This window comes from Chiloscyllium punctatum, chromosome 47, assembly GCF_047496795.1.
Source record: "Chiloscyllium punctatum isolate Juve2018m chromosome 47, sChiPun1.3, whole genome shotgun sequence".
Taxonomy (NCBI): domain Eukaryota; kingdom Metazoa; phylum Chordata; class Chondrichthyes; order Orectolobiformes; family Hemiscylliidae; genus Chiloscyllium; species Chiloscyllium punctatum.
This window is the reverse complement of record NC_092785.1, coordinates 30982493-30993729: the sequence shown is the minus strand read 5'-3', so window position 1 is coordinate 30993729 and position 11237 is coordinate 30982493. Positions and strand designations below refer to the sequence as shown.

The 11237-nt window shown below is 50.5% G+C and overlaps 1 protein-coding gene across 3 annotated transcripts in view; it reads right to left on the bottom strand.

The window, feature by feature from the left end:
- Positions 1-5501, bottom strand: part of LOC140468568 (large neutral amino acids transporter small subunit 3-like) — a 98568-nt gene extending 93067 nt beyond the window's left edge. The window contains exon 1 of one of the 3 annotated variants that reach the window (XM_072564661.1): positions 5391-5501. The gene's annotated coding sequence lies outside the window, so the exon portion shown is untranslated. The other 2 variants (XM_072564662.1, XM_072564663.1) reach the window with 2 other exon arrangements.
- Between the last annotated feature and the right edge of the window lie 5736 nt (positions 5502-11237).

The following is an 11237-nucleotide window of genomic DNA, read 5'->3' as shown; positions in this document are numbered from 1 at the left end:
GGGGGAGAGAAGGGGAGAAAAGGGAGAGAGGGGAAGAGGGGGAGAGGGGTGGAAAGAAAGGGGGGAGAGAGAGGGAGGGGGGATAGAGGGGGGAGAGAGGGGGAGGCGGGGGGGAAGAAAGGGGAGAGAGAGGGAGGAGAGGGGGGAGAGGGAGGGAGAGAGAGGGGGAGAGAAGGGAGAGAGGGCAGAGAGAGGGGGGAGAGAGGGAGACAGGAAGAGAGAGGGCAGAGGGGGAGGGGGAGAGGGAGAGAGGGAAGGGGGTGAAGAGAGAGGGGGAGGGAGAGAGACAGGGACAGAGAAAGAGAGAGAGAGAGTGTCAGAGACACAGGGATAGAGAGAGAGAGTGTCAGAGACAGGGACAGAGAGAGAGAGAGAGAGAGTGTGTCAGAGACAGAGAGAGAGAGAGTATGTTTCAGAGACAGGGAGAGAGAGAGAGTGTGTGTGTGTCAGAGACAAAGGGATAGAGAGAGAGAGTGTGTCAGAGACACAGGGACAGTGAGGGGGGGGGAGAGGGGGGGGGAGAGAGACGGGGTAGAGGGGGAGGGGGGAGAGAGAGGGGAGGGAGAGGGGGAGAGAGAGGGGAGGGAGGGGGGAGAGAGAGGGGAGAGAGAGAGGGGGAGAGAGAGAGAGAAAGGGAGAGAAAGGGAGAGGGAGAGAGAGAGGGGAGGGAGGGGGGAGAGAGAGAGGGAGAGGGGGGGAGAGAGGGGGAGAGAGAGAGACAGGGAGAGAAAGGGAGAGGGAGAGAGAGAGGGGGGAGAGAGGGGGGAGAGAGGGGGGAGAGAGTGGGAGAGAGGGAGAGAGAGGGGAGAGAGGGGGAGAGAAAGGGAGAGGGGAGAGAGAGTGAGGGGGGAGGGAGAGGGAGAGAGAGGGAGAGGGGGAGAGAGAGGGAGAGGGTGAGAGAGGGGAGAGAAGGAGGAGAGAGGGAGGGAGAGGGGGGAGAGCGAGGGGAGAGAGGGATGGGGAGAGGGGTGGAGAGGGGGGAGAGAGGGGGTAGAGGGAGAGAGGGAGAGGGGAGAGAGAGAGGGAGAGAGAGGGGGAGAGAAGGGGAGAAAAGGGAGAGAGAGGGGGAGAGGGGGGGAAAGAAAGGGGGGAGAGAGTGGGAGGGGGGAGAGAGGGGGGAAGGCGGGGGGAAGGAAGGGGAGAGAGAGGGAGGAGAGAAGGGGAGAGGGAGGGAGAGAGAGGGAGAGAGAAGTGAGAGAGGGCAGAGAGTGGGGGGGAGAGAGATGGGGGAGAGAGGGAGACGGGAAGAGAGAGGGCAGAGGGGGAGGGGGAGAGGGAGAGAGGGAAGGAGGGTGAAGAGAGAGGGGGGAGGGAGAGAGAGAGACAGAGAGAGCGAGTGTGTGTCAGAGAGACAGGGACAGAGAAAGAGAGAGAGTGTCAGAGACACAGGGATAGAGAGAGAGAGAGAGAGTGTGTCAGAGACACAGGGACAGAGAGATAGAGTGTGTCAGAGACAGGGACAGAGAGAGAGAGAGTCAGAGACACAGGGATAGATAGAGAGAGAGAGAGAGTATCAGAGACACAGGGACAGAGAGAGAGAGAGTGTCAGCGACAGGGAGAGGGAGAGAGTGTGTTAGAGACAGGGACAGAGAGAGAGAGAGAGAGAGTGTCCGAGACAGGGACAGAGAGAGAGAGAGAGAGAGAGATAGTGTGTCAGAGACACAGGGATAGAGAGAGAGAGAGAGAGTGTCAGCGACAGGGAGAGGGAGAAAGTGTGTGTGTTAGAGACAGGGACAGAGAGAGAGAGATAGTGTGTCAGAGACACAGGGATAGAGAGAGAGTGTGTCAGAGACAGGGACAGAGAGAGAGTGTCAGAGACACAGGGACAGAGAGAGAGAGAGAGAGAGAGAGAGTCAGAGACACAGGGATAGAGAGAAAGAGAGAGTGTCAGAGACAAAGGGATAGAGAGAGAGAGTGTGTCAGACACAGGGACAGAGAGAGAGTGTCCGAGACAGGGACAGAGAGAGAGAGAGAGAGAGTCAGAGACACAGGGATAGAGAGAAAGAGAGAGTGTCAGAGACAAAGGGATAGAGAGAGAGAGAGTGTGTCAGACACAGGGACAGAGAGAGAGAGTGTCAGAGACACAGGGACAGAGAGAGAGAGAGAGAGAGAGAGAGAGAGAGAGAGTCAGAGACACAGGGATAGACAGAAAGAGAGAGTGTCAGAGACAAAGGGATAGAGAGAGAGAGTGTGTCAGACACAGGGACAGAGAGAGAGAGTGTCAGAGACACAGGGACAGAGAGAGAGAGAGAGAGAGAGAGAGAGTCAGAGACACAGGGATAGAGAGAAAGAGAGAGTGTCAGAGACAAAGGGATAGAGAGAGAGAGTGTGTCAGACACAGGGACAGAGAGAGAGTGTCCGAGACAGGGACAGAGAGAGAGAGAGAGAGAGAGAGAGTCAGAGACACAGGGATAGAGAGAAAGAGAGAGTGTCAGAGACAAAGGGATATAGAGAGAGAGAGTGTGTCAGACACAGGGACAGAGAGAGAGAGTGTCAGAGACACAGGGACAGAGAGAGAGAGAGAGAGAGAGAGAGTCAGAGACACAGGGATAGAGAGAAAGAGAGAGTGTCAGAGACAAAGGGATAGAGAGAGAGAGTGTGTCAGACACAGGGACAGAGAGAGAGTGTCCGAGACAGGGACAGAGAGAGAGAGAGAGAGAGAGAGAGTCAGAGACACAGGGATAGAGAGAAAGAGAGAGTGTCAGAGACAAAGGGATAGAGAGAGAGAGAGTGTGTCAGACACAGGGACAGAGAGAGAGAGTGTCAGAGACACAGGGACAGAGAGAGAGAGAGTGTCAGTGACAGGGACACAGAGAGAGAGAGAGAGAGAGTGTGTCAGACACAGGGACAGAGAGAGAGAGTGTCAGAAACACAGGGACAGAGAGAGAGAGAATGAGTGTCAGAGACACAGGGATAGAGAGAGAAAGAGAGAGTGTGTCAGAGACAGGGACAGAGAGAGAGAGAATGTCAGAGATGCAGGGACAGAGAGAGAGAGAGAGAGAATAAGTGTCAGAGACACAGGGACAGAGAGAGAGAGAGAGAGAGAGAGAGAATGAGTGTTAGAGATGCAGGGACAGAGAGAGAGAGAGAGAATGAGTGTCAGAGACACAGGGACAGAGAGAGAGAGAGAGAATGAGTGTTAGAGATGCAGGGACAGAGAGAGAGAGAGAGAATGAGTGTCAGAGACACAGGGACAGAGAGAGAGAGAGAGAGTGTCAGAGACACAGGGACAGAGAGAGAGAGAGAGAGTGTCAGAGACACAGGGACAGAGAGAGAGAGAGAGTGTGTCAGAGGCAGGGACAGAGAGAGAGAGAGAGTGTCAGAGACACAGGGACAGAGAGAGAGAGAGTGTGTCAGAGGCAGGGACAGAGAGGGAGAGAGAGTGTCAGAGACGCAGGGACAGAGAGGGAGAGAGAGAGAGTGTCAGAGACACAGGGACAGAGAGAGAGAGAGAGTGTGTCAGAGGCAGGGACAGAGAGGGAGAGAGAGTGTCAGAGACACGGACAGAGAGAGAGAGAGAGAGAGTGTGTCAGAGGCAGGGACAGAGAGGGAGAGAGAGTGTCAAAGACACGGACAGAGAGAGAGAGTGTCAGAGACCCAGGGACGGAGAGAGAGTGAATGTGTGAGTGTCCCAAGAGACAGAGACTGTGGAAGTTGGAGGACCCCTCACCTAGTGACACAATGACAGAGGGTGAGGCAATATGACAGTGAGCCTTTGACAGCCGCTGGAATGATAACCTCCCGACTCCCCCATCTGCCTGGAGTGAGTAACTGATGAAATCGAGCTGGGAGCGACCAGTGAGGGAGGGTGTGTTCACCTCACAGAACCAGCATGTCTTCCCACCCAACAACCGGGCTTTGGATTCTGAAGCTGGGAGAGAACATGTGCTGGGACAGAGCCCTCAACTCCCTCTTTCTCTCTCTCACCCACACAATACAGCGTTTACTCAAATCTGCAGACCCTTTCAAACGCACTAACTTATCGAGGGAAAAGGTAGGGACGTCTGCAAACAGGAATAAACTTCAGTCTGACGCACACACACACACACTCACACTCAAACTCACACTCACACACACACACACACACTCAAATTCACACTCAAACACACACTCAAACTCACACTCACACACACACACACACTCACACTCGCACGCACACACACTCACACGCTCTCACACACACACTCTCACACACACACTCACACTCACACACTCGAATTCACACACTCACACTCACACTCACACACACACTCACACACTCACACTCACACACTCACACACACACTCACGTACTCACACGCACACACACACTCACACACACACTCACACACACACACACTCACACACACACTATCACACACACACACTCACACACACACACACTCACGCACACACACTCACACACACACATTCACTCACACACACACACTCACACACACACTCACATACACTCACACACACACACACTCACTCACACACTCACACACACACACACACTCACATACACACACACACACACACTCACACACACACAATCACACACACACACTCACACACACACACACACACACACACACACACTCACACACACACAATCACACACACACACTCACACACACACTTGTATTTATTCATCCTGACAGACACACAGCGAGACAAACACCAAAAGAGAGATACAAAGTGAGACACAAAGAAAGAGACAGAGAGAAAGGCAAAGGGAGACAAAGGGAGAGTGGAAAGCACACCCACACACACACAGAGACACACACTCAGACAGAGACAGACAGAGATAGAGACACACACACAGACACATACAAAGACAGAGACAGAGAGAGAGAGAGACACATACACACATAGAGACAGACAGAGACACAGACATACACGCACAGAGACACACAGAGAGAGACACACACAAACAAAGAGAGAGACACACATATACAAAGAAAGAGGGACACACAGAGGAGAGAGAGAGGCGCAGAGAGATTAGAGAGCGGCAGACAGAGTGAGACACAGAAAGAAAGAGACAGAGAGAGAAACAGAGAGAAATAAAGAAATACAGACGAGAGAGGGAGAGGGAGGAGAGAAAGAGTCTCACCAAGATGGAGAGAGGGACAGAGACACAGAGAAGGAGAGACAGAGAGAGACCCAGCAAGAGAGAGAGAGAGAGAGAGAGAAAGAGAGACGCTGAAAGAGGGAGAGAGGCTCACACAAAGGGACAGACACCCAGAGAGATCCCACACCTGGCTGGGGTTATAAAACTTCTGGCCAAGTGAGTGGAGTTGCCAATCCCACCCCAGCTGATTGATCTCGCTGTTCACCCAGGAATCAGCTTACCCTGAACTGCAGCCTGGGAACGCTGAGCCTCTGGGAGCTCCGGACCGAACACTTACCCTCTTTCCAAAGCCGGCTCTGGGGTTTCCTGTATAAGGAGAGACTGGTTCGAACACTCACAACACGTGGCACTCAGTAACTTGACACAGAGAGAGAGAGAGAGAGAGAGAGAGAGAGCGATTTCCTGGGCTGGCTCACTCTCTCTCTCTCTCTCAGTGCAGGCTGGTCCCTTCCCAGTCATGTGTGTGTGAGTGAGTGTGAGTGAGTGTGTGTGTCTCTGTCTATGTGTGTGTGTCTGTGTGTGTGTGTGTGTGTGTCTCTGTCCATGTGTGTGTGTCTCTGTCTCTGTCTGTGTGTGTGAGTCTGTGTCTGTGTGTGTGAGTGTGTGTCTGTGTGTGTGTATGTTTGTGTATCTGTGTGAGTGTATGTGTGAGTGTATATGTGTCTGTGTGTATGTGTGTGTCTGTGTGAGTGTGTTTGTGTGTGTGTCTGTATGTGTGAGTGTATATGTGTGTGTGTGTGTCTCTATGTCTGTGAGTGTATATGTGTGTATGTATGTGTGTGTCTGTGTGTGAGTGTATGTGTGTGTCTGTGTGTATGTATGTGTGTGTCTGTCTGTATCTGTGTGTGTGTATGTGTTTAACTGTGTGTCTGTGTCTGTGAGTGTATATGTGTGTGTGTATCGGTGTGTGTGTGTGTCTATGTCTGAGTGTATGTGTGTGTGTGTCTGTGTGTGAGTGTGAGTGTGTGTGTGTGTGTGTGTGAGTGTGTGTGTGTGAGTGTGTGTGTGTGTGTGTGTGAGTGTGTGTGAGTTTATGTGTGCGTGTGTCTATGTGTGAGTGTATGTGTGCATGTGTCTGTGTGTGTGTGTGTGCACTAAATAATTACACCTCCCATCGATTTTAACAGGCAGGAACAGTCGACAGAGAGAGAGAGAGAGAGAGAAAACAAAGTTAACTTTCCCAGTGACTCTGTTTACGAACCCATCCTGTTTTGTAGAGGGAGCATGTGTGTCCACAAGGCAAGCCCTTCACCCACTAGGGAATGGTATCGTGGAGGGGATCCTGGGGCTGTTTCCCTGGAAGGGCAGAGTCTACAACCAGGGCCCTTTCTCTCCTGTAGATACAGACACACACTCACACACACTCTCACACACACACACACACACACACACACACTCACACACACTCACACACACACACACACACTCACACATTCACACACACACAGACACAAACACTCACACACACACACACTCACACGTTCACACACACAGGCACAAACACTCACACACACTCACACATTCACACACACACAGACACAAACACACACACACACACACTCACACATTCACACACACACAGACACAAACACTCACACACACACACACTCACACACAGACACACACACACACAGACACACACTCACACACACACACAGACACTCACACAGACACACACATACACACACACACACACACACTCACACATTCACACACACACACACACACACACAAACACTCACACACACACTCACACACACGCTCACACATTCACATACACACAGACACACACTCATGCTTAGACACATACAGACTGACGCACACTCACACACAGACATACACACACTCACACAGAGACACACACACACACTCACACACACAGACACACACACACACAGATTCACAGGCTCACACACAGACACACTCACAGGAACACACATACAGACACACACACAGACACACATTCACACACTCACACAGACACACACAGACACATACACACACAGACTGACACACACACAGAGACAGACACACAAAGACACAGACACATACACACACGAAGACACACACAGACACACACACACAGAGACACACACAGACAGACACACACAAAGACACAGACACATACACACACAGACAGAGACACACAGACACACACACACCCAAAGACACAGACACATACACACAGACAGACACAAAAAGACACAGACATATACACACATAGACAGAGACACACATAGGCACAGCCTCACACACAGACACACACATACTCACACTCACACAGACACACACTCACACAGACACACACGCAGACACACACTCACACACAGACACGCACACACAGACACTCACACACACACATTCACACACACATGGACACACACACACAGACACACATTCACGCACACAGACACACACACACACTCACACAGACACACACATACACATAGACACACAAACATACACACACATATACACTCACACAGACATACAAACACACACAGACACACACACACAGACACACACTCACACTCACACAGACACACACTCACACAGAGACACACACACAGACACACTCGCAGGCACACACAGACACACACTCATGCTTAGACACACACTCACACATTCACACACAGACACACACATAGACACACACACAAAGACACAGGCACATACACACACAGACAGAGACACACACGGAGACACACACAGAGACATACACAGACACACACACAAAGACACTGACACATACACACACAGACAGAGACACACACAGACACACACACAGACACACACACACAAATACACACACAAATACACAGACACATACACACATGCAGAGACACACAAAGACACACACACATACACACACACAGACAGACACACACAAAGACACAGACATATACAAACACAGACACAGACTCACACAGACACAGACTCACACTCAGACAGAGACACAGACAAACTCACACTCACACAGACACTCACTCACACAGGCACACACACACACACACACACACTCACACACACACAGACACACACGCACACACACAGACACACACACACTCACACACACACACTCATACACAGACACACACACACTCACACACATAGACATACACACACACACTCACACACACGCTCACACATTCACACACACACAGACACACACTCATGCTTAGACACATACAGACTGACACACACTCACACACAGACATACACACACTCACACAGAGACACACACACACTCATACACACAGACACACACACACACACACACTCTCTCCCACACACAGGCACACACTCACCCACACACACTCACACACAGACACACACACACTCACACAGATACTCACTCACACACACTCACACACAGACACACACACACTCACGCACACACTCACACACACACATTCACATGCTCACACACAGACACACACACAGACACACTCACAGGAACACACATACAGACACACACACAGACACACATTCACACACACACACACTCACAAACACACACACACAGACACACACTCACGCTTAGACACACACTCACACATTCACACACAGACACACACAGAGACACACATACAGAGACACACACACAGACATACACACAAAGACACAGACACATACACACACAGACAGACACATACACAGACACACACACAAAGACACAGACAGAGACACACACAGACACACACAGACACACACAGACACACACACAGACACACACACAAAGACACAGACACAAAGACACAGACAGAGACACACACAGAGACACAGACATATACAAACACAGGCACAGACTCACACAGACACAGACTCACACACAGACAGAGACACAGACACACTCACACTCACACAGACACTCACTCACACAGGCACACACACACAGACACACACGCACACACACACTCTCACACACACAGATCAGGCACACACACAGACTCACACACTCACACACACACTCATACACAGACACACACACACTCACACACACACTCACACATTCACACACACACAGACACACACTCATGCTTAGACATATACAGACTGACACACACTCACACACAGACACACACACACTCACACAGACACACACACACTCACACACACACAGACACACACACACTCACACAGAGACACACACACACTCACACACACAGACACACTCACCACACTCACACACACACTCACACAGGCACACACACACACACACATTCACACGCACATGGACACACACACACACACAGACACACACTCACACAGACACACACTCACACTCACTCACACACAGACACTCACACTCACACAGACACACACACACACAGACACTCACACACACACTCACACAGACACACACACACAGACACACACTCACACTCACTCACACACAGACACACACAAACACACACAGACACTCACACACACACATTCACACACACGGACACACATTCACGCACACACTCACACACACAGACACACGCACACACACTCACACAGACACACAAACATACACACACATATATACTCACACAGACACACAAACACACACACGCAGACACACACACACAGAAACACACACACACACACACACACTCACACACAGACAGACACACACACACAGAAACTCACACACACACATTCAAACACATATGGACACACACACACAGATACACATTCACGCACACAGACACACACACAGACACTCACACACAGACACAGACACACGCACATACACTCACACACAGACACACACACACACACTCACAGACACACACACACAGATACACACACACAGACACTCACCCACACACATTCACACACACACGGACACACACATACAGACACACACTCACACACACACATAGACACTCACACAGACACTCACACAGACACACACATACACATAGACACACAAGCAAACACACACATATACACTCACACAGACACACAAACACACACACACGGACACACAGACAGATACACAGATACACATTCACACACACAGACACACACACAGACAGACACACACAAAGACACAGACATATACACACATAGACAGAGACACACATAGGCACAGCCTCACACACAGACACACACATACTCACACTCACACAGACACACACTCACACAGACACACACGCAGACACACACTCACACACAGACACGCACACACAGACACTCACACACACACATTCACACACACACAGACACACACACACAGATACACATTCACGCACACAGACACACACACAGACACTCACACATACACTCACACACAGACACACTCACAGGCACACACACACAGACACACACAGAGACATACGCTAACACACAGACACACACACACACACAGACACTCACACACACACATTCACACACACACGGACACACACACACAGACACTCACACAGACACACACATACACATAGACACACAAACAAACACACACATATACACTCACACAGACACACAAACACACACACGGACACACACACAGACACACATTCACTAACACAGATACACACAAAAACACTCACACACAGACACACACACTCACACACAGACACAGACACACACAGAGACACACTCACAGGCGCGCACACACAGACACACATTCACACACAGACACACACACTCACACACAGACACACACTCACAAACACACACAGACACACACATACACATAGACACACAAGCAAACACACACATATACACTCACACAGACACACAAACACACACACACGGACACACAGACAGATACACATTCACACACACAGACACACACACAGAGACACACACACAGACAGACACACACAAAGACACAGACATAGACAGAGACACACATAGGCACAGCCTCACACACAGACACACACATACTCACACTCACACAGACACACACTCACACAGACACACACGCAGACACACACTCACACACAGACACGCACACACAGACACTCACACACACACATTCACACACACACAGACACACACACACAGATACACATTCACGCACACAGACACACACACAGACACTTACACATACACTCACACACAGACACACTCACAGGCACACACACACAGACACACACAGAGACATACGCTAACACACAGACAC